Source organism: Saccopteryx leptura, chromosome 3 (genome assembly GCF_036850995.1).
Source record: "Saccopteryx leptura isolate mSacLep1 chromosome 3, mSacLep1_pri_phased_curated, whole genome shotgun sequence".
Lineage (NCBI taxonomy): Eukaryota > Metazoa > Chordata > Mammalia > Chiroptera > Emballonuridae > Saccopteryx > Saccopteryx leptura.
In genome coordinates, this window is record NC_089505.1 from 261,715,882 (window position 1) to 261,742,044 (window position 26,163).

General features: G+C 36.9%; 1 long non-coding RNA gene across 4 annotated transcripts in view; it reads left to right on the forward strand.

The window, feature by feature from the left end:
* The first annotated feature begins 12,732 nt into the window (after window positions 1-12,732).
* Window positions 12,733-26,163, forward strand: part of LOC136397910 (uncharacterized) — a 71,502-nt gene continuing 58,071 nt past the window's right edge. For all 4 annotated transcript variants that reach the window (XR_010749939.1, XR_010749937.1, XR_010749940.1 and 1 more), the window contains exons 1-2: window positions 12,733-12,867; window positions 24,299-24,401. This is a non-coding gene — a long non-coding RNA (uncharacterized lncRNA). The remainder of the gene's footprint in view (window positions 12,868-24,298; window positions 24,402-26,163) is intronic.

A 26,163-nucleotide genomic window follows, 5' to 3' on the forward strand; every position in this document is an offset into this window, starting at 1 on the left:
AAGAGGCAGAAGCAGAGAGAAAGGTGATCTTCTTAGTTACCCCCACACTCCTAAAAATCAATCAGAGTCAATAGTCTTATCGAAGTGGGATGATGGTGATAAAGGCATAGAGAAAAAAGAGAAATTTCCCATAAATTCTACTTTATTGATGACTGACCACACAGAGGCTAATGTTCACAACAGGAATAAGCATTTATAAATTCATCCATTAAAGCTCTCTGTTCTGCTCTAATGCAAAAATAACCCTTTGTTAACTTAAAATGTTTAAGCCTACATAGAAAAACTCACATGAAAATTGCTGACTAAGCCCAAAGCAGAATGCAAAGAAGTGAAATCAAAACATAGTTGTAGATAATTCAGATACCTTATTGTTAATTAAACACTATAATAAAGTAGAAGACTTTAGTGAACCTATTTCAGCTGACATTGAGTGTAATTGTAAATATGACTTGATTAAATAACTTGATTCAGCTAAAGCTAAAATGTCCCCTTCAAATCTTAGCAATACATGTCTTATTTGCTTTCTACTTTATTTGTTGTATTTATGCATATTTGACTTAATATATGTTATAACATATAATTATCTTGCTGAGATTTCTTTTCTCTTTTACTTTCTTTGGTCCACATGTTTAGTTCTATGACATTTTGTCACATGTCAAGATTTATGTAACTACCACCACAATCAAGAACCACAAAGTGTTCCTGTCTGCCCTTTCATAGTAACACCCTGACCCTAAACACTTGGCAACCTCTGACCTGGTCTCCATCTCTATATTGTTGCCATTTCAAGAGAGTTATATAAGTGGAATCATACATGGAAATATGATTCCATTCAATATCTGACTCAACTATTTTTTAAGGTACATATATGACATATATATGTAATCTCATATATATTTTTTCTTGGCATAATCTTGCCTCAAAATTTATAAAAAGCATTTTAAAGTTAAATTTGATTCAATGTACAACAAGACATGAGAGACAGCCCTGGGGATACAATCTCCAGTGTGGACTGGAGGGTGATCATTTCCTGACAGACAGCAGAGCTCTGTGCTTTAAAAATGGCTCAAAAGCTCTGAGAACTGGATTCTATAATGAAGCTCAAAAGCACCTACTATCAGGGAATTTGGAGCAAATCTCAGAGCCTGGAGTGCTGTCTCTGGGAGTTTTCATTTGGATAGGATGCACTACAGGAACCCCAGTGCAATGTCTACCTGCCTTCACTCAGATTTTCTAGCAACAAAGAAACCCCATGAGTGATTTTGCTGAAGAAGGTGAAGATAGAGTTAAGGACTTCTAACCAGGCCATAATTAACCCCCCCCCTTTTTACAAACCTAAAGACAGAGGTGCTCAGGAAGACTAATGAACATACACTTCTAAAAATAACTCCTCATTTAATTACTAGAAGACTATAGAGTCACTCTAATTAAAGCTGCTGGTCAGGCTGACAATCAGTTCCACATTCTTTACCTTAAGAAGTTCACTGAAATCATTTGAATTTCATGTGGAAATAGCAGGTAGGCGGATGAGGGGAAGGGTGCCAGAGGGGGGATTCATTTCATTTTAGGCGAGGAAGAGTCAGCAGACTGAAAGTCAAGCTGTGCAGAAGGTTAGGGTGATAAAGGGAGCCAGAATGGCAAAATGCCCATCTCCATTTCCAACCAATTTTCTCAGATGGTCTTTGAAGGCTGAAGGGAGCCACCTGATACAGGAAGTATCACCTCTGCCTTTGGGTGATTAAGAGCGGTCCTACCTGGAGGAAAATTAGGCAGCTATTCAGAATGGTGTGATTTCAAGACCCTATTCTAAATAACAATAGCCAACATGGGTTGAGAGCTTGTTTTATGCCAGGAATTACACTAACTGTTACACATCTTATCTAGTGTAATACAACAAACCATTATACAAATGATAAAACTGAGGCTTTAAAAAAATTATGGTCCTTGCTAAAGGTATGGAGCAAGTCAGTGGAGAGCCAGGAAATAGATCTAGGTCAACTGAGGCACTCTGCTGCCTTACTGAACAGGAACACCCACCTCCAGAACTCCTGTGACAATTCAGGGCCTGACATCTACTAGATGCTCAAGAAATGTCCCCCCCCCAAAATCTCCTCCACTGGTGTATGTCAGACCCTAAAGAAATCTGCTAATGAAATTTGTTCCCATTGGGTAAGATTTTGTGTGTCTAACAGTACTCTGAAAAGCAGAGAAAATATAGGCAGTATATATTATGAGCATACAATATTTCTGAAAACTCCTACCATAGTTGAAAAAGGAGAAGTGGAACAATAGACTTATATGCTCTAAGAGCATTTCCATTTTCAGAAAATGAAAATATTACAAAATATACTTCTTCAAGTAGACCTGGTCTTTGATGATGTCTTTTCTGCATTTGACACATTCTCTTTAAGTTTCCAGCTTATATCCCAATGAATGGCTGAATAAGCCTAACAAGTATTGCCCTGGATGATTTCAAAATTTACAACATCAATAATAACACTTCTATTATTTTCATAACTTTTTAAATAGAATTAAAAATTAGACAAATATTAATAATATATCACTCAAAATATTGATATAGACAAAGATAGTGATACTTCCCAAGTCTAAAGTGGCAGTGCAGCAGCTAGAAATGTTTGTTTATCATCTTACTCCAACTTAACAAATGCAGTTCATGTATACTGATGTTTAATACATGGTGAACATGGGAAAGTCATATATTTCTTTAAGCCACTCTACCAATTACTGCTTCTAGGATTTAAATTTGTTAGGTTACAAAAGCAAATGACTATTGATTCCAGGCAATAATGAGGCATATCAAGTGTAAGGCTTTAGGGACAGGTAGAGACTAGTGACCTTGGGCAACCTAGCTCTCTGAAGAGGACAAATGGTGACTGCCATTAGAAAGAGTAGGTAAAAAAACACATTATCATTTTCTGGATTTTGTGTGAAATTTCCTAGTTGTTAAAACTCAGTAACTAGCCTGACCAGGTGGTGACACAGTGGATAGAGCGTCGACTTGGGATGCTGAGGCTAGATCCATCCTGTAGACCAGGAACCTACATCCTCTAGTTGAAAGGTACCTAAGAATAAATTTTGATTGGCTAAAAAGGGAGAAAGGGGCAGGCAAAGTGGTTGGTGCCAGAAACCCAGGAGTGAGGGTGAGCACTCCCCCATCTCTGAGCATCTCTAAAAAGGGGCAGAGAAGGCAGAAGAAATAGAAGGCAAAACGACAAAAGAAAGAAGGATTGCCTTCTTCACTATGCATATTCCTAGTGACAGTTGGAGAGGTGGAAAGAAAAGAGTAGATGGAAGAGACTAGAGAGGTCTGTGGGCACATTCAGTATTGTGAGGAATGAGCTGGACAGGTGAGATGAAGCACTTCCATTTCACCTGAATGGGGAGCCGGTTCCAACCCCAGCATTCAACATTCTGGGGCATCACTGTGTCTAGCCCAGTTCTGTGTGGTTTATGGGATTGTCACACATTTAATTCTGACAAAAAAATCAAGTAGATATTATTCTCCTCATTTTAGTGATAAGGAGACTAAGGGTTAGAGACATTAAGTATCTTGCCCAAGATCATAAAGCTGTTAAATGGCAGAGAAAGCACTGAGCCCAGGATTGCCTGACTTCTGTGTTTGAGTTCTTAAGCACTTAACAAGTCCCAGCTCTTGCTGGGCTTGAAATGGGGCAAGAAGATGGAAGAATACAGCCCTTCTGACATGTTGCTGGTGCTCAACCCTCCAGGAGCTTAAAAGTCTAGAGAGAGCTAAGGATGCATGCTCTCCTTTTCCTGACATTGGTATTTGCTCTTATGGAGGTGAGAGCCATGTACCAACAACACGCCGGCATTCTATGGGCTGCCCATTGCCATTTCTGTGCTGTGTGAGACACCGGCCAGTTCACAGAGTGCCCTGTGCCATTCCTAGGATTCAGTTTCTCATCTGTACAATGAGAACAATACTACATTAGTTGCTGAAGAAAGAGGACCCCAAGAGAATTTCTCAAAGTCCATCCCAGCATATTTTCCAAAAAAAAAAGAAAAAAGAAAGTGAACGGCAGCATTGCCCAATTCCTTCAGCATCCTTTCTGTTTCTCTTGAACGCCCCAAGGAGTTCACTGCACTGTGCCAATTCTCAGGCTCCCTACAGATCCTAGAGACTGTAACCCCGTCAGTAGTCACTTCTGAATCTGTGAATTTTAGCTTTGCATGCTTTTAACTAGAGGAATGGTAAAAAGTTTTACAGAGACTATAAAATCATAAGGCCTATGACCCCTGACCTAAAGATAAGGGCAAGTGATCAAAACACAGATATAAAATAGATTTTTAAAAGTTCTTTTAAAAAATTTTGTTAACATACCAACCCACAGCAAAATATCCACTTAGCTACTCTTTCTTGAGGTAGAGAAATGAGATTTTCTGAGAAAAAAAAAAAAATTGTTCTTAAACCTCCACAACTAGAGACCCCAGTGGTAACCTAGGGTGGTGACATACCCGAGTATCCAAAAGTGGAAGCTTAATAAATGTATGTGGATGATGATGAAGACAACAGTGCTGAAATTCAACTAATATTAAGATATGTGCTGTATTTAATTTTGATTTGAGTGAACGGTGTTAGGGAAATAACCCATGCTAGCCCTCCAATTCTGCTAGCACATGATTGTAATATACAATCGTGCTGCTGAGTTTAGGAATATATTTCCTTGGCTCCCACTCTTTGAAATTTTGAGACACTACCTTTTGCAACAGCATCAGCAATTTTTGAGAGCTGAATGTATTCAGTGTTGAGATTTAAAAACTGACTTTATTATAGTTTTTTCAACAAATATATATATATTGGGGGGGAAAAAGAGAGAGGAAGGAAAACCTATATATTGAAAGAAACTTTGAGAAACATACCAACAGATTGCAATGCATGCACCTTATCTGTACCAATTTCAATTAATTATAATTTTAAAAAATTATTAGGCAAGGAAATTTAAGTGTTGTCTGGATGTTTAATGGTATTAAGGAATTACTGTTAATTTTTAGATGGGATAATGACATTGTGTTTATTTTTTTAATGTTTTAATTCTTTAGAGATACATGTTAAACTTTATGGATTCAATACTATAACATTTGAGTTTGCTTCAAAATAATCTTGGGGCTGAGGAGAAATGTGTGGGAGTGGTCTAGGCATCACAAGGTTGGGTATGAGTTGAAAATTGGTCAAGTAAAGTGATTTTAAGTGGAGGTTCTTTACACCACTCTTTCTCTTTTGTATATATTTAATATTTTTCATAATAAAAAGGAAAAAATTCCATAATAAAAAGGAAAAAAAATACAGTCTTTGTCAGTTAGAAGAGATGTTTGAGAGTCAGGAAATCCTTATGAAAAGGGGAGTCCACACACTTTATGTAACCAGTGGCTGATTTTCCACAAATAAAAAATGTGTTCATTTTTTTAAAACAATGACTTAGGCACAGATTTTCCTTTTGAGCATCCACTCTGCTATGTATCTGAGCTACAGATCTTCCCAGTGGCCTCTGTGTGCATCTCCACTTGAAGGATGACCTGAAGGGCGAGCAAACTCATGGCCAAAGCTGGACTTACAATTTTCCAAACAAACCTACTTCCTCATTCCTTATCTTAGTATTGCAAACCCAAGCCACTCCATAGCCCGATCTACATACCTAAGAGTTATTTTTAATTTCTCCCTCTCCCCACCTACTTGTCATATCTAGTCAATTCTAGATCAGAAAGGATCCATCAACAAGGAAATAGCCTAGACTCTGAGAGTCACAGAACTAAAGGAGAAAACAGAGGCTCTGCTACTCACCCAGTCATGTCTAAAGAGCCCAATCCAGTGTAGTCAGATGCAAAGGCATGTCCTCACAGGGAAGGGAAGAGCAGTAGTGAGGACAAGCCTGCCACTTTGAGGGAAGGTACCCCTAACCTTTCTTAGGGCCCGCATACCATAAGAGCAGGTTGGACATCACCCCCCACCCAATATACCAGGGAGCTCATGTTAAAAATATGTATCACATGGCAAGTGGTGAAAGCGTGAATCACTTAGAAATAAAAAACAAAACCTATTTCATAATAGGACCAAATCACAACCTGCAGACTACAAAACAGAAGAATGAAAAACTGCTGAGCCATTCTAATGGCAAAAGGAGACATTAACAAAATATAAAAATAGTAAGGAGAATAACAACAGTCAGAACTTAATTGTCATCTACAAACAACATCTGAATCTATGTGTCAATGCTACCCATGATTCATCCCCACAAGTCAAACTTGGAACCAAATGTGCTAAAGGAAAAAAATGGCATTTAACAGGAAAGATGCTTGCAACACATTTAATTTTGCATAAGCAATGTAAATTTCCCCAGGATTTGACCTAAAGCATAAAACCAGCCCATATATTGTTCTATCAATTAGGCCTTCCTGCATCAGCACTTTTTCATTGCAAACAGCTAAAGCCATATTCTCTAATCAGAACAAAAAAATTCACATAGACTGATTTATTTCCACTTGTGTTTTACTATATTTCTAGGGGAAAAACAGAATAACTTTTAAAACAGATCGGAAGATCTCTTTAAGTAGAACAGATGAATTATCACTAAATTGCACCCATCTGAAGGGAAGAAATGGCTAGATGCAACTTAGTGTTTGTCTTGAGGCTTTTCAACACTTTGAGATTTTAAAATGTGAATTTCCATATATGAGAGATTCATTTAAAATTACCTAAGTCCTAACTAAAGCATTAACACCATTCTGATACTTACTTAGATTTATAAAAATTACGAAAGTATTTATTTTCTAGCTACACTGTGCTTACAGATAATCTGTCCCATCCTTTTCAACATCCCTATAGAAATGCCGCAACTTTTACAATAGGATCTTTTTTTTTTATTTTTTATTTTTTATTTTTTTATTTTATTTATTCATTTTAGAGAGGAGAGAGAAAGGGTGAGAGAGAGACAGAGAAAGAGAAGGAGGGAGGAGCTGGAAGCATCAACTCCCATATGTGCCTTGACCAGGCAAGCCCAGGGTTTCGAACCGGCGACCTCAGCATTTCCAGGTCAACGCTTCATCCACTGCACCACCACAGGTCAGGCTACAATAGGATCTTTATTAATACTGATAATAATATTAGTCAAATCTTTATTGAGCAGGTACTGTGTACCAGGTGGTATGCAAAGCTCTTTATATACTTTTTCTCATTCAGTCCTCACCAAATCCTATGAAATTGTCACAATCACTAACCCTATTTTATAGGTGAAAAGACTGCTTCTATAGATATGAGAGTATAACAGCAAAGGATGCCCCAACACAAAATCTTCAGAAAATTGTTTTGGTCATAACTCTCAATGGAATAACAATTTCAAGTTTAAACCTCTTAAAGCCTCAGAAAATATCTTCATAAGGAACAAAAGTTCATATCCAAGCGTTGTCCTTTGAAATTTCAATTCTATTACCCTGGGATTTATTCATTATCTCCTTCAGCAGTGAGGTCATTTCATTGTTCATTAGACTCTCAAGAATGCAAAGATGCAAATTAGACTGATATCTTAAGGGTCAACTGTATCCCCGATATTATGCTGGTTTATTTAATTTTCACAATATAACTATTAGAAAGAATCTTTCAGATTCTGCAAGTAAAACCCACAGCAAAGATACAAACAGCTGAAAGTGGTTGTGACTGAGAGTTAGATCTGTTTCCTAATTCCAAGAGGAGGGTAAGAGACTAGGAGAGCAATTAATTGGCTTGCAAATGTGGGGGGAAAATATTTTCAACAAAAATATATTGAAACAAAGTGCCAAAGGGTGGATGGCTTACTGAAGGTTTTTTAAATTATTTACTCAATTTCTGGACCTGGATGGCAAGACATAGAATGTTGTCATGATCCCAAGTTTCCTTTGAAAATTTCAACATTGATCACATGAGAAGTAAATTCTAAAAGTTGGCAGTCTAATGCTCTTGCTTTTGTCAACATGGAGTCATCTGCTCCTCATATTTCTATTCAGATCAGCATTAGGAGACATTTTTAAAAGGAGACTCAATTTTAAGCAAAGAAAAGGAGGAAATGAGAAATCACAACAGCAGGAACACTAACAATTCCATAGATAGCTTTTTAATCTGTGACTGTGCCCGATACTATTATCATGAATTTATAATTCAGCCATGAAGTCAGTAATGCTAGATGACCCACGCTGTTGACATTTTGCAGCAACTAAATTCAGTGTTCTGTTATTGAAATAGTAATAGCAGCAAATACTCAGAAATGTATAGTATGAATGTACTCACTAGTGTTTTCTCATTCTGAATCCCCAGAATTGTCCTCCCAGTTTCAAAAAGTATCCCTGAACCCCAAATACTAGGTGAACCATACAATGTAGATCAATAGATTTTTCAAGTGCAATAATTGTTTCTCTCTGGGAGACTCCCATTAGTCCCAGAAGGAAGAATACTTTGATTGACCTCGAGGAACACAGCAGATGTGTATAAACTGTGTGTTCTGCTGACCTTATCAGAAGAAAGCCAGGCCTTGAAAATCACAGGGGAACACCCTGGGCATGTGCATGTTGGCTATGGGAAACCAAGCAGCTGGTTAAATGTGTGCTCTCTATAAAAACCAACCAAACCAAGAAATGCAGACCATGAGCGAGGAAAGGAGAAAAACAATGTATGAATTAACAATATCTCTTTGTGTTTAAACACTTTCTCAAGAAACAGTAATACGAATGGAAAAAGAAGAAGTATATTGTTAGCATTTGGAAGTTTTCAACCCACTAGTAAAAAGATTTTCTACATAAAAATTTGGTGGTCCAGTAGTTTAAGTTCCTGGAGACAGAGATGTTAACTCTCTTACTTTTGAATTCTACATTTCCTGCCTTGTTTAGGGGCTCTATAACCAAATAAGATGGCAGGAGAGGGTGTAGAATTAGTAAGATTGATATTTTATAAATAATTCTAAGCCAAAGAAGCAGGTTAAAATTAACAGGGGTTGGGAGAGGGAGGGAGGGAGGGAGGGAGGGAAGAAGAAAAGAAAGGAAGGAAGGAGAAAAAGAAGGGAGGGAGAGAGATCTATGTATTAGGTGCTTAGAAACACAGGAATGAAATAAAACAAGGATCCTCACCATCAAAGAACTCACAGCTGAGCAGAGGGAAAAGACCAGAGCATTAACTCACCACAACGCAGTGTAATGGGCACACTATGGTTAAAGGAAAGGTCAGGATAATGGAAATAAAGAGGGAGAAGATGGAAAAACAAAGGCTAGAAGACGGAACAGGTGATCTTGTAACACCGAGAAAGCTGCAAGGAGTTAAAAGTCCATTAAATTTTAATTTCAGAACATCTCTAAGTAAATCATGCACATTTCCTTAGTAAGCACACTGGGCCAGATTAACACATTTATGTTCCTTGATTAGCATCTGGCACCACCAATGTTTGTGTGTATGATTCTTGAGCTAGGTCATAACCAAAAGGCATATTACCTACCCTGATAGGTCAATTGCAAACATGTGAGGGTATTTTTGGTTGCCACAACAAGTCAGCTGCCACTGAAAGTTGTGACTCAGGACCAGGGAGGCTCCACAACCTGCAAAGCCTGGGGAAGTTATTCCCAAGGAAGTCTTTCCTATCCCAAAATACCCACAGTGCCTCCTGTAGACACTCTTGGCCAAATCAGGTCATGCTACAACATCTGTACTTTAACGTTAATATTTACTGTCTGGTTTATAATACTGGCTCTACATGAATTATTAACCTTTCTATTTTGCTAACAACAAGAGAACACACACACAAAGAAAATAATTCCACAGTGCTTTATTTGTAATTGAGGCTAAGAAAGAGACAACACATTTTACTGCATCTGAAATGAGGGCAATATTTTCTTCCCTAAAAGAGAAGCAGTATCTGGCTTCATAATAAAGAGTCTTTATAACAAGATTTTCCTTCCCATTATGATTTCATACCATATCCAAACCCACCTTTAAAGTGGTTACCTGTTTCGTGTGAAATTTCTGGCATCTCCCTCACTTCGATGGTAGTAAATGCTGTTGTGCTGATAAGGGGCTACTTCTTGCACCCATCAGGAACCACAATGATGTAATGGGAATGTTTCTGGTTGACCACTCAGAGCATGGGCCAAAATTAGGATGGTTCAAACTCACTCGCATTAATCACTATTTCTTTGATCTCTCTCTTGGTGTGAAATCCAAGGAAAGAAATTATAATTGTAATACTCTTGGAAGCTTCAAAGAATGTGCAGAAAAGGACAAATAATGTGTTTCCTGGGATTCAAATGCAAGTTACTGGTACTTTTAGATAGACTTCATAACTCCACAGAGAATGATACACAAAGGTCCCCAAGGATAATCTTGGGAAATGACTGCCCAGGAGTACAACTTTGGTGACATGCATGAAGATTGACAATAATTCTGTGGTCAAACCATTATTTCAGTTTTTCATCAGGTAAAATAATTGGGAAAATGAGACAGAGATGGGTCTTCACATATCCGTTATCGTTTAAGAGCTACAAGGGGGCATTCTTCAGTTCTTAAGTTTTCTGGTGGAAGTATAAAACTACGATTGTTACGTATCATCCAAACACCCCTTACTGCCAATCTTCTTTAAAACTGAGCCCACTCTTGATGCCCCCATTTTATTATTCCCATTCTCATCAGTTGGGCCTCTGCTGCTGGGAGGATTCTCATTCATTCAATAGGAAATCAACCCCCAGCCCAACAACCTCCTCCATGTTCACTGTCCTGCTGCCTTTTCTCAAATTCATTATTCATGCAGTATATATTGAGATACCACTAGATGCAGGCATTATTCTAGACTCAGATAAAAACAGAAGTCAACAAGAGAGGCAAGGCCCAGCTCTCGTGGAATTTATAGTCTCACAGGGTGGAGGTGAGATAGATAATAAGTGAGCAAAACAACAAGAACCACAAAAAAAAAAAAAAAAAAACCCACCCAGGAGTTTATTAACTAGCAAAAACTGTAAAAGGAAAATTAAATAGGGTACTAAGCTAGACAGTGACAAGGGAGGGGGCTACGAAAGAGAAAGGACCTTTTGAGAACTGTTGCACGACCTGTGTTCATACCCTGGTTGTGCCACTAATTAGTTGTGTGACCTTAGGGGAGTGTGTCACTTCCTTGTGCCTCAAATTCTTTGACCCTAAAATGGAAAAAATAGGCCCTGGCCAGTTGGCTCAGTAAATAGAGCATCAGCCTGGCATATAGTCATCCTGGGTTCGATTCCCAGTCAGGGCGTGCAGGAAAAGTGACTATCTGTTTTTCTCCCCCCCCCTTTTCTCTTTCTCTTCCCCTCCCTCAGCCAGTGGCTTGAATGGTTCCAGCATCAGCCCCAGGTGCTGAGGATAGCTCGGCTGGTCTGAGCATCAGCCTCAGGCACTAAAAATAGCTTGCTTCAAACATCGAACCCAGACAGGGGTTGCAGGGTGGATCCCAGTCAGGGTGCATGCAGGAGTCTGTTTCACTATCTCACCTCCTCTCACTTAAAAAAATAAAATGGAAAAAATAATAATACATGCCCCGCAAGGTGGTTATAAGAATTAAATAAATTAATAAGTGCTTTCTAAAGTGCATAGAACAGTGCCTGGCACTAAGAGCTTAGTAAATATTAGCTTCTGGTTGACTACTTTTATTAGTATTTTCATTATTACTTACATTGGTGGTGGAAAGAGACCTGCCTAAGGAGGTGGCATTTGAACTGAAACCTAAATGATCATTAGAAAGCCATGGAGAAAAGATATGGGGGAAGATTGGTCCAGGCTGAAGAAGCCAAGGTGGAAAAGAGCTTGAAAGGTTCCTAGGAGTAGAAGAAAGCACAGCGTGACAGGGTTATGGATGATGGGGAGTGTGGTGAGAAATGAGCAGGGCCAAATAAAGTGGGGGCTTATAAAAATATAGAATGGCTCTCTGTTTTGTAAGTAACTGAAAAGTCTCTCCATTCACATGGGTTTAGCAGGCTGTTGTTCCCACGAAGGCAACCCAAGTAACAACATAATCGCTAATATGTATATAGCTTTGCTTCTTACTGACAATCGTAAAACACTAGATAGGTGGTGAAGGGACGCTGATGTGGCCCTTACTGGTTAGGTGACAGAAGACAAGTGATTTAATTTCCCTACATTTTTTTCTCAATCTGCAAAATAAAATGGATTGAGCTAGAGGCTCTTTCCAATCTGTGATTTTATATCCTTATTGTTGCATTTCTGCTAGATATGAAAACAGATCTAGGTCAGTATAGCTACTGTATATTTTATATAACACTACATCCTCTTTTTTTCTATTTAGCCTATTAATGGGTCTGTTAATTAAAAAACAATAATCTTTTCAAGTTATATTGCTATGTAAAAGGTAAAACAACAGCCAAAATCTGCCTTCTATAAGATTCTGATATTGTAAGAAAATTTTGTCTTCTGGTACATACAAGATCTGACTGCAAGACTTTTCACTCCTTTCTATATGCAATTAACAGCAAACACCTTTTCATAAACATTTTTGAAAGGTCAGACATGACATCTATTTGCTAAAGAGATAAATAGTCAAATAAAACATTGCCCTGTTAATTCCTGGGCTTAAGAACAGCATAAATCTGATCAATAATGAGATTCACAAAAGGGATTGTGGGATAAAAGGCGGGTCCAATTTGAGGTATTAAAAACTTGCCTAAGTAATTTTTTTCCCCAACACATCTTGTGTTGCAGCAGATACTGAAGCCGTTAATGGTAAATTTATACTCACACTGTTAGGAAAATAAGATTCTGATTATGAAACAAAGGATTGTTTTGGGTTGAAGAAGAAAATAATGTTAAGAATAAGGACTTATTGCAAACTCAAGGTAAGAACCTTTTCCCTCTGTAATAAATCAACTATTGAGCTCAAATTCTGAATGTTACTTTCAATTGTATTTTTTGACTTTTACCCTTATCCTGGCACAAACCACAAGAGTTCAAAGGAACTAATATAATCCTAAAATGTATATATATTTTAAGTGTGCCTACAAAATAGCATGTTCTATTTATATGTTCCTATCGACTGCTGTTGTCTTAAGAGTAAATTTGACTTTTTACACATTGAAGAGGTACGTTTCCTTTTTAAATTTTTCATTGTAATTTTAATTTTTTTAATGAAGGCTTTCAGTTCCAGTTCTTAGGGAAAGTTTTATATTCCTGGCAAAGTATTTTATCACTTAAATTGCATTACACATTGATTATCTATTGTCCACTCATATTAAGAAGTCTCTATTGTCACTTAATGTTTACTAAACAATCAATAAAATTTAAATGAAACCAGAATAAACTCAAACAAATAAGAGGGCTGAAATCCAAAGAAAATTGAGACCATATCCACTTTGGAAGGACAACCTTTGTGAGAACTCATTTCTGCCTAAAAGTGCTAATTTATCTTTTTTAATGCCATCAAATTTAATAATGGATGACAAGTCTTATAGCTTCAGTGATGCAGCAACTTGTCGATAACACAGAGAATTTAGAAACCAGTTCATCAATTCATGATTTTTTAATTGGACCATGGATGGTTAATTTTAAGTCGTTAGACTCTCCAATAATAAAACCCTAGAAAGAGAGAGTTAATTAATACAGAATTGGGTAGCTATCCCCTAATTCCACAATGAAAACTCAAAGAGTTCCTATTCTGCCTTAGTAACAAGTGACACTTTTCATCTTGAGCACATTTTGGGAAAGTTTGGGATAAGTTGTGTGGAGTGGGAGAAAGTGAAGTAGAAAAAAAAAAGAGGGGCCAATATATAAAGATATATAATTATATCTGTGAGTTATTTATACATACATATATATGGCATTTATTTTATAAATTTATTTATTTACATAATTATATTTTGTTATACGTATGTACACTTCATAGATACCTCTTTTCAAGATACCCACAAGAAGTCCAATATATTCTGGGAAAATCAAAAGTAATACAGTTTTCCCTTACTTATTTTTTCAGAGAGAAGGTAGAATGGTTAAAAGATTTTCCCATGTCTCAGTTTTACACTTATTGGTAAGGCTATCTCCCAGCTCACATATGTGCATACTATTATTCCATTATCCATTGAATGTCTTCACGGGAAGGAACCTTAGTGATTCTCTGGGCTACCTCACTCCTTCACAGCTGTGGAACCAGAGGCTCAGGGACATTAAGAGACCTGTCCAAGGTCAGACAGCCAGGTAGAGACACTGTCAGCCATTCTCCAGACTCCCACACCCAGCAATCAGCCCATTCCACCACACTTCCCTCATCGCCTCTGCCCAAGAACAAACCTTCTGACATTCACAATGGAGAAATTAATGAGTCTGCAAGTTAAAGATTTGTTTTAAACAAATTGGTTCATTATTATTTAATTGAAGAGGCTTTGGAGCAATAAAAACCTTGCTCACCAAAACTAGATAAGCAGCTCATGAAACATTGAGCTCAAGAAATGCGAAAACTGTCACAAGTCAATATGTGCTGCTTTTTCTGTTTGATAAATGCTACCCAATAGCTTCAGAAGTATCAGAAACTAATGGTGTCCCGGCACTCTGTCGGCATACATTAATGGAATCAGGAGCATAAAATATAAACAATAATGTACATATTGATTATTCCGGACACTTGAAGCCCAACAAACATTTGAAAGGTCAGTCATTCTGCTTGCATCAAATTACAGTTAAGTCATTTGCTTGAAGCTGGAAACTTGACTCTCCATGTAAATTTAGCTCATGACCTATAAACTTAATCATGTCATACCTCTCTTAGGTTGTCTGGAATGAAAAATATACTGTATGTAAGTGCTTAAGTGCATAAAGCTTATACAAATAAACAACAATATACACAATGCCAGAAAGGATATTATGTGGGTAAATCTAGTCTACAGGCTAAATAAATATCCTGAAAGAGTATTTTATTTGACAGATCATATTTAATTTTTTGTAAGTCAATTAGTATATTAACTTGCAAATGAAAACATATGCTTTTAGGATGTTTCAAAAATACACAAGTTTAGAAAGTACAATATCATAATTATTTTTATTTTTGTCTAAAAACTGAAATTTGGTTTGACCAGGTCACACTAGAGTTTAGGCAATTTTTTCTACAACAGAAATTTTACTCCTTTTCAGAGCGCCTCTAAAACAAAATTTTAAAATTCAAAGGCTGTGTGGACTAATGCAGGCAAGCTGTGCCTTCCTTTGCTGGCACTCTCACACCCAGAGTCACCTCTCCTCCAGAGATGGGCTTCCATCTAGCATGCTCGCTGGTGCTGCCACATCTGGACACACTGGAGAGGAGGAGACAGTCCACAATCCCACAGCCCCAATTCCTTTCCTGAAAGGATAGGTCCCTTTGTACAGTCAATAGCCCCTTGCTGACTCTTAAAAAAGGCAAGAAGGACTTTGAGAGGTTGAAAGAAAGACTTGCAATTTATGTCCCCGTTAAGAGAACAGGCAAGAGTGGAAGGAAGTATTCCACCTCTCCTTTGACAAAGGCTTCAATTATCCTAAGCTTAGAGAGTCCCCTCATTGGCTGCTAAGGATCACTGTCAGAGTAAGAATCAAGCTTTTAGAAATGTCTCCCACTGAATGGGGGGGGGGGGGGTGAGGGGAAGCAGGACAATGACATCTGTAAGAGGCCTTGCAAAAAAAACTTACTAGTATTTCCTCAAGCAGAAAAATCGCTCTATCTGTGGAAGCAAGAAAATATACCTACCTTTAGGCTGACAGTTTTAACCCTAATATTCAAATGTTCCCTTTGAGTAAAGAGACCAAGTTTCCTTTTTCTGAATTTTACATTATGTGACTCTTTCACACTGATCCATCCCAGATTCTACAACAATTAAAACCAGCTATTTTTAAAACCAGATTTTCTTACATGAATCACACCAGTTTTAAAAACATTTTTAAACTCATATTAAATTCATTAGCAATTAATAACCACTGTTAAATCACATATTTATGATTTATATTAAAATATCATAATTCTAATAATACAGCAGAATCAAAACACCAATGGAAAATATTGATGATTTATATGGAAGCCAAATGACCTGATTTTAATGTTAAAGACATTACTTTGTAGTTTCCTAATAAATAATTATCTATAAAAGAGATTATTCTATTTTAAAATATACCTAAAACCTTAATTGAACCAAAGGAATTAATAAATATCAGCTTAACCAAAATCTAATTATTATACTTGGTTGAAAAAGAAAGAGCATTTCAAAGACAAACCTTTTGCTTCCTGCTTAAAGCAGATGCACTGTGAATAAAGTTCCTAAATGTACATTGTATTCCATTAAAATAAATAAGCTTACATTGTTTTTTCTTGCTATTTAGATTTTAAAAGGCTCCAAAAACCTAAGTAGCTCTAACATCTTTTATCATAATCAAAACTAAATTAAGTCAATCATACTGATATTTTGAGGAAAAAAAATTGGGATTTTCATTTTTCATAAATAAGTTATATCCTAAAATTCAGGACATGACTTCATTTTGTTCTAATCTATTAGAATGCTAAAGAACAGCACAGCTTTTAACTGTAAAAACTAGTTTTGGCACATCAAAATATATCTTTTACTGGGTAAACTTTTAATCACAAAGATCTGCTGGCTAAGCATGCCCTAAAAAGTAGTTCTCTGTATTTCAAAAACTATTTCCTTCACTTTAAATTTTAAACCAAGTCTTTGATGATCAATGAACAAGAAAAACTTTTAATCTGAGACCAAAAAAAGTCCTACATCCCTAGTGCTTACAATAAATTTAAAAACTATTCACACATCCAAAAATGCAGGTTTATAATGACATTTAAAGACAGAGACACTTGAACTATCAAGTTGAAGTAATACAGAATTCTACCAAGGATATCTTCAGAACAAAAATAAACAACAAAAGTACATTTATCATATTCTCTCTTTAAATGTCTCCTCAAAAGCTATGCAAATTTTTTAAAGCTCAGGTCTAATGGACAGACTACTTTTTCTCTACTCCCAAGCTAAGAATCTTTCTTTCTTGTTGCAAATCTATCACACCCAATCAATGGCTGTGTTCCTCCAAGTACTGATCATAATGTTTCAGTTTCAGCAAAATGAAACTAGGCTATCAATGTCACCTGAGTTTCAAAGGACCATTCTCTGCCACGGTACCTAAATGCAAAGATTTCCTTTTGACATGAGGCTTGTGGTGATGTGAAAGGGAAATAAGAGTCCCTACTGGGACTGTGAACATCATCACATTTGTGAGGCCAACTGCCACACTCCTGCTTTTCTTGTTCCCTGACAAGACTCGTCCCAGCCCTCTCTCCTGGGAAGCCTTTGACAGCAATTGCAAACAACAGAAGCCAGCAGGAACTTGTAAGAACAGGTGCTGGAGCCTCCCGGGGCAGCCTGCATGCAGAGAAAGGGCCTCCTCAGAGCAGCCCTGGGACATCCCACTCCGAAGATGCCCTCTTGCCCTCAGCCATTGCAGGATAATGCTTCTTTTCATGCAGCAGATGTTTGGAAAGATTTGTGATAATGCAGCATGGCTTCTAAGTTGTTGCTGGTGAGTTTTCTTGGTCCGTTTTTAACGGGACTTTGGTGGAATCTCCGACAATATATATAAAACAAGGATGAAAAGGTCATTTGTCGGTTTGTGTTCAGATAAAGAAAATGATAATAATGTAAGCCTAGGACCTTTCCTGGTAATCCATTATTACAGGTTTCTGCTTTCCACTTTCTACCACCTCTCAGCAAAGGAGACATTCCTAGGTTCAGGGGATCTCCAGCATTGAACAGGAAACATACCAAATAACACTTCCTCCACAAATAGGGCAGGAATATTCACACTCTAGCATATTGGACTCCTGTTTCAGGAGCATCTTGCCAACTACTATTAATCCTTAATCTTTTTATTTATTAAAATTGATTTGTGGTCAGGGCACTTTGCACCATGGAGACAGTCATTGATGCAAGTGAACAACCACACGGATGTTTGCTATGGCCTTCTTCTCAAAGTGTGGTCCATGGACCAGTAGGGGCAGCAACATCAGGCACTATCTGGGAGCTTGTTAGAAATGTAAAATTCCAGGCCTACCCCAGACCCATTGCAGAGAATTTAAGGAGAAGCCCAGGTGATTCATACGCAGATTCAAATCTGAGAGCACTACCCTATAGTTCACAGCAGCTCCATGCTCAGGACTCAGCGACCAAGATGTTGCCCTGCACCAATGCAGTGATTCACACTGCTCAAAGAGCTCTCAGGTGCATTATCTAAGTCTCAAACTTCCCACAAAATAGGCACGAGAATCAATGAACCAATGTTATAGTTGAGAAGACCGAAGTCAAGCAATAGATGAGTGGTGGTAGTAGAACTCAAACTCAGAGCTCCCAAATCCTACACTCAGACCTTCCTGCTGGCTCAGCTAGTCACTAAGGAATGGCTGGCTCTGTTACATGTGGACCATGAGATCTTTCTTTCCCATTGGCATCAGTAAGATAGAAGAAAGAAGACTTTAAGTCTAGGTTCTGCATTACTCACCCCCTGACCTTGAACATATCAAAACTGGGTTGGATGCCAAATATAACAAGAGATATTTATTAAATAAAATGAATAAATTAAAAATAGAAAAGTAGGGCCATAGTTTACTAATAAGTAACAATAGTACAAAAATATTCATGTTCTAATCTAATCTATAATCTAATTTCTGAAAATTTATCAGAAGAAAGGAAGAAAATGTTGTATGCATAAAAATGACCATTTAGAGTATTATCTATAATAGAGAAAAACTAAAAGCCACAAAAATACTCTATGCTTAGGATATGGCTAATTAAATTATGAACTATTTAGTCATTTAAATTGATACTCACCAAGACTTGGCAGCAACATGAAAAATTCTAGTATAATGTTAAAAGGAAGGGCAGGTTATAAAATTATGTTACATTATAATTCCAACTATGTAAGGTACACTTCCAGAAAAAAATGGAAAATATTTGTAAAACCTAATCATATTCTGTCAAAATAAATAGGATATAGGTCTAAACGTTCATTAGTTATTAATTTGTTTTTATTATTTCTTTTTAAAAAGTAAATATTTATATTATGAAAAAAGAATTAAAAACAAATGTAATAGCCATGAGACCTGATATAGTAACTATAAATTATCATTAAATTTGGCTTTGAATTTCATCAATAATAATAACAAAAATGAACTTCCTAACTGGTGGTGGTACACTGGATACAGTGTCAACCCAGAACACTGAGATCGTTGTCGCTGGTTTGAAGCCCCAAGGTCGCAGGCTCTGAGCGCGGGCTCATCAGTGCAGGTTCGCTGGCTTGGGCAGCAGATCAGCTGCACAATCCCAAAGCTCACCATCTTGAGCCCAAAGGTTGCTGGCATGAAAAGCCCAAGGTCTCTGGCTTGAGCAAGGGGACACTGGCATGATCCTGGTCAAGACACATATGAGAAGCTCATTGTACAACTAAAGTGAAAGCAACTACAAGTTGGTGCTTTCCTCTCTCTGGGAGCAATCAGTGAATGACTACACTGAGAGCAAAAATAGCAAATATGGGTTGACACTTCACACACTCTCTCTCTCACTCTCTCTCTCAAAAAAATAACAAAATTAAATTACTGATTCATCAGTATTGCTCATTACATCCTCTGAGGTCAGTAGGGTTAGGATCCCAATTTTCCAGAGGAGGAAACCAGAATATTCAGCACTCATCCTCTTTGAGCCTCAGTATCTTCTTTTGTGAAATAGAGGCAATGATAATAATAGTATCTACCTTGCAGTTTTCTTATGAAAATTAAACAAAATATTGGCTTGTTAATCTGTATGGTTCCATGTTAAGGTCACAAAGAGAGAATGAAGCTAAACTGGGAGAGTGGGGATGAGGACAGAAACAACTCCCTGATTGTGGTGGCCCTTAAACATTGTCACCACACAAAGCTGCCTGCCTTAGAAAAAGGTGAAAATTCACGTAGTAATTCCAACACCCCTGAAGCAATATTATTTTCAGGGTACATATGCTAAGCAGCAGAAATCTGTGTTACATTTAAGGTGGGATGGTTCTTCTAGCAATACCTGGCCTAACAATCAGGAGAATTGGAACCTGATTGTGTCATTTTTCACCCTCAACTACCCCATCTGTACAATAGGGACATGTGTTGGTATTGCTCACCCAATGAGCAGGTCAGCTTTTCTCAGCCAAGGATCCGCTCTTCCCCAGTCAACCCTTCTCTCATATAGTATTCCTGCCAAAGTGATCGCCACATTACTATGCTGCTTCAAACAATCCGTGTGCTTCCAGTTGCCCTTAGGCTAAAGTTCAATAATCCTTAGCACATCCTCACTGCCCTGCAGGGTCTGCTCCCCATGCCCCCCCCCCTCCACTTCACATTCCACGCTGCCCTCACACCAGTTTTGTTTCAGATCCTCACACATGCTGTTTCCTCTGCCTGGATATATAGCTCTCCTCTCTGCCCTTTCCCGGTGAGCCTCAATGCAGTCATAGCTTCCCCAGGGTACCCAGTAGACTTGTCTGACAGAAAAGTTCACAGTTCATAGCTTCATGTCTCTCTTTCTCACACTACTTACAGAGGTTGCAATTTTATCATATTTTTGTGATTCCATAACTAATGTCTCTGTGTGTCCTGTCATCTTTCCCCATGTAGCCTCCATGAATTCAAGGGCTTTTTTTAGTCTCCCAATTATTAGAATATGACAGGGCCTTGAGAAATCTCTGTTAACTAACTGAATGAATATTATTGTACCCTCCCCCTCAGATTGCCACAGAGCTGTGTAACTAGAAGATACTCAGTGAATCCATTAGACTTGAATTGACTACAAACACAACAATAAATATGACATTTAGATTCTTCTCCACCAAAATGAGAAGGTATTATGCCAGATAACTAAGAAAGTAAGAGAGTCAATGCAAAAGAGTACAGCTAGTGCTCGACTTATGACCATGATTGGTTCCGACAGACCGGTCGTAACACGATTTGGTCATAAGTTGAGTAGGCTACATGTACAGTACTGTGAAATGATGTTAAAAAAATCTTTAAGTCATATTTTATCATAATTTTCTTTCATTATTATATATTATAATTTTCTTTGTTCATTTTATGCCACTTGTATCATCTCTACACCATTTTGTTTCTTATTTTTACATTCATCAGATTTAAGTAAAACACTGCATTACCAGTACAACTGGTTTATTATTTGCAAAGACAATTGCCTCTTGGTAGACATCTTGGGAGGGGTTTGATGAAAAATATCCAAACACAAAACACAAATTGTTGTACCAAGTCTGGGATAACAGTTGAAATGGTGCATGCGGAGATGGTAGTGCTGCCGGAAGCTGGTCCGCACTGTCGTATGCCCAGCTGGGCAATGCTTGCGCTGCCAGATGTGGAGCAGTTGTGGCTAGCAATTGTGGTCATAAAGTTGAATGGTTGTAAGTTGCATAGGTCGTAAGTCGATCAATATTTGTATTTTGTAAATTCTAAATTACAGTGCAAACATAAAGACCCACCTCCACCCTTTTTAGAAATAACTAAAATACAAACATATACATAAAATACAAAATACAGGGTATAATTGTTACTGGCAGACTATAGTGAAAATTAATAAATTCCCCAGAAAATTGAAATAGTCAAATCCCATTGAAAGATGGCTTTTAAAAAAAAAAAAAAGAAAGTTTGGACAACCATAAAGTAGACATATGGGGTTAAGTCTCTCCATCTCTAATGAAGGGGTCCACAAAACAATCCTTAACCTCCCCAAATTCTGAGACTCTGAGACTATGACAACTAACAGTCTAACAATGAAAATCAAGAAAGTCTACACATGCATGACGCAAAGCAAGTCTACTATGGACACTGACCAGCCCTGCTCAGGCAGAACCTTGAGGAAGGCCAGGTTTGTCTCCCTGACCTGCACTCTCCTTCATCTGGAGGTACTTCCCTCCTGCTTGCCTCTGCTCTTCTTTGCTCTCAGAGTAACTGGCAGCAAGATTAATTTAAGACCCTGTGCTCCTTTTCCCTCGGTGCATCTGCCTTTGAATCTTCTCTCTCAATGTGATGAAAGTTGTTTCCTGGCCCTAGGAGAAAAGATTTCAGGCATCAACACACTGGTAGAAGAAGAGTTTACAGAACTGGGACTTTGTCAGTCAGCAATGGCTGTTTCCTTCCTCAGTTTCTAAATGAGTTCAGCACCTCTTAGGACAAAGGGCAGGTGAGGGAGGCTTAGCGAAGGGGCAAAGCCCCCCAACTAAGATATTACCTCTTCAGACTTTGTTCAAATGCATTCATGCATATGCTCATGAAAATCTTTATGATTGAAGTCCCTTGCAAAACTAAAGCACAAAAATCCAATTTTGTAACATTAGAAACTATTTGTTACTCATGAACTCATGTTTACATTACAAAATAAATCATTTCTTGGTCACTTTAAACAACAAAATCACCTTCTGGGTATGCAATTGATTAAAAATCTTTTTATATAAAGTATTTTCAACATTTCTTTGTAGAGCTCTCAAATCTCTGCAAAGTATACATGTAAAAAGTACACAGTTGTGTAAATATAATCATCAACTACCTTACAAACTTCTTCACAACATCTTCCTGACAATGATACTATTCATTACACAATGAATAATCACATGCTATAGGATAGCCAGTACATACAGTATCTATTGCATTATGATTATGACACATAGCTATCTTCAGCATTTGGGAAAACTGGAAGAAAGATTTGATAAAACAAAGAATAAGTCATAATAAAGCACAAAATTTAACTGAAAATTAAAATTTGGAATAATTCTGCTATAATATACCTCACTTTTTCAGCTTTTAAATTCTAAACTATTATTATTTGATGATTTTGTATTTACAGAACTTCTACATTTCAGAACGAACTGTGTGTACTAGAAATGGTAATCTAAATATAAAGATCTTATATAGATACTATAAGTTTTCATTAAATGTACAAAAAGTTTAAATGTAACACAAAATAAATTTGTACTTCTAAAAATATGTAGCATTTTGAGAGCACTTAATAAAAAGCAATGCAATTTCCAGCCCCTTTATATTATCAATTGATATACTATCCTCTATACAAATGCAGCATGAGCTGGCCATACCACACTTAACTTAATTGATTTTATTATGATTAGACTTGTTCAGTTTTTTAGAATTGATTATATTAGAAAGAGGGAAGAGAGTGTGTTCTGAATGAGATTTCTTTTTATTAAGCAAGAATCTAACTCATTAAAAACTGTTTTAAAAGAAGTAAATTTGTTGTTATTATACATGTTTAATTAAACTACATTAATAAAAAAATGCTGATAGTTGAGAACTTTCCAAAACATTCATCATTTTAGCTACAAAGTTGACAAACTATACCAAATGAAATGCAATTTCCTTATTTTGTAGTGTTAGTTGTTTGGAGTGTGATTATGGAGTTCCTCAATCCACACTTTCTTCTGTTAATAATCATTAAGAAAGGACCTTGAATAGCTCATTCAGTTTACTCAAATTTGATAGATTGCAGAGTGAATTTCTTACCTCAACATTAGTGTTACAATGCACAGAAGTTTAACCGTAGTTAGCGACTTTCATTCAGTTCTCTTTTTAGCATCTTATAGTAAAGGCGTGGATAAGAAGGAGGGGAAAATTCAGCTTTGACAGATGGTACTCAGCATTTGACTCCTGCTGAGCTCAGCAGGACCTGTGGTTTCCAAGGTTAGGGCTGTCAAAATGGCTCTGTCTATCAAGTGAATAACAAAGTGTAGACTGCCTGTCTGTTTCCTATACAAAACTTAGATTTCATGTGCCATCATTGTCAGTCTTTCTGCTGATTTACTAACTTCCAAAGAGAAGGACTGAGGATTCTGATGCAGGCTCACTATTTAAGAAACTCCTCGGAAAGGGAATTCTCAAGGGCTGGACAAGGTAGGCTCACATCTCACTTCTTTCTCTTTAGTGCCTCTCTAAGGTTTCATCACTTGAAAAGGATTCAAAAGCCACCAAAAAGTTCAGTTTTGGCTAAAAGCTAAATGTGAAACTTTCAAAATGAACTTAAAAATGACTCTTTCTCCAAAGAGTAAAATGTTTTTATTAAGAATCCTTGAGGTTGTTATTCAACTAGAAATATTGACAATGAAAAGCAGGTCATGGGTGTATTTTGAAATCCGTTGATTCATTTATGTGTGTTTGTCAAGGTTCGTGCTTTCACCTTTCATAGCGCTTAATACTAACACCACCCCCTCTTTTTCTCTCGCCTGTGTCTAAAGTCTTCAGATGACCAGAGAAAGTACCTGATGCTGAAAGACAGAAAACCGAATAATGTCATCAAAATTTGCTTTTTGTCTTGCACTGTTATGGCTAATTTTCTTGGTAAGTCTGTTTTTCTTTATGTGTATTTTGTGATTTCAATATTGTTATTGACCTCCAAAGATTCTAATAAAAGGCCTATTGATGGTTGAAACCTAGGCTTTTTATTAAGATGATGCTAAAATTAGGATTATGGCAGTTACTAATGGCATGTCAATGTTTAACTTATAATGTGACGTTTAAAGCAAAACTTCTGATTGTTAGGTCAAAAGGACAAAATAAAATTAAAATGTGGCATTTTGAAAGTAACAGAGTTGGACACACTTTAATCTTGTCCTGTTAATAAGCATATCCATTGTTATTTTTGACAAGCTGATATAAGTAAATATTTAGTCTCTTTTTTTTTTATGCTGGCTTGAGCAGACACATCCCCTCATGTGGTGATTGTTCCCTAGAGTATGACTGAGAGACGACATCCTTGCTATGCTCTTTCTTCAGCTATACTCTTACGATAGCTGAAGAATTTTCCCCTGCAATACTTAGTTTATATAAGTCCCCGATCTTAATGGAAATGTTATTTGGAAGGATGACTATTTGTTATTTCCCCAGTATATTTAGTTACTTTGAACATTAGAAAAAAGTTTTGAAGTATGTACTTTCTTTTAAAACATTTTTAAAAAATTTTCAACCCAGTGGTCTCTCAAGAGATATTACATAGGAGATACTCAGCAAAGGTTACTGAATTGAAATAAATAGAATATTAAATATTGAAAAGGGAAATTCTTGAATTAAAATAAAAGGGTACAACTTTTACATCTGATTATCTTAAGAAACTATCAAATGCAAATTTAGTATAAACTGTATTCCAGCTGTGCTTTTTATCCTGGAAATGTATAATGCTTTTAATCATCTCTATAGACAGTAATAATGATAAACAGAAATTTGGGGGAAAACATCCTAAAACATGATGAAATTTTCTTCTCTCTTTTCCTTTCTCTATCTCTTTGCTTGCTTTGTTCACTAGGCAGTTCCTAGCCTTCTTTCTAACAGCCTATATCATCTTCCCAAAGGAGTTTTTGTTCATGAAAAACTTGCTGAATCGTATTTGCTTTTCAAGTGTTTGCATTTTTTAAAGTCTCTGTGGGGTTTCTTCATGTGTCTCTGGGGAAAGTATGTTTATGTAATTTCATTGTAGTTCATAAACTATATATAAGGCTTTAGAAATTGAGTCCATTCTTACCAGAAAGTCAGCAATCTTAGGGAAAAAAAAAAAAAAACTAAAACAGAGATGATGTTTGAGAACTGTTATCATACACTAACCATCCACCAAATCATTTTGGTTCAGACTCATAGCACTGGCCTAGAAGTCTGGGGCCAAGAAGTCAAAATGTCCAGGGTTAATTAATCTAACTAATATGCTCTAATTACACTGAACCCTTCAGTTATTTCTATTTAATTTTTAAAAGTTTTTAATTGTAGTAAAATACACATAACATAAAATTTACCATCTAAACTCTTTTTAAATATACAGGTCAGTTGTGTTAAGTCCATTCATATTGTGGTACAATAATCTCCAGAACTCTGTTCATCTTGCAAAACTGAAAACTCTGTACTCATTAAAAAATTCCCCAGTGTCCCCTTCTCCAACCCCTGTCAACCACCATTCTACTTCTGACTCTTTGAATTTGACTACTCTAGCCATCTCACACAAGTGGAATTATGCAATATTTGCTTTATTGTAACTGGCTTATTTCACTTAACATAATGTCCTCAAGGTTCATCCATGGTGTTGTTTGTGTCAAAATTTTCTTCCTTTTTAAGGCAA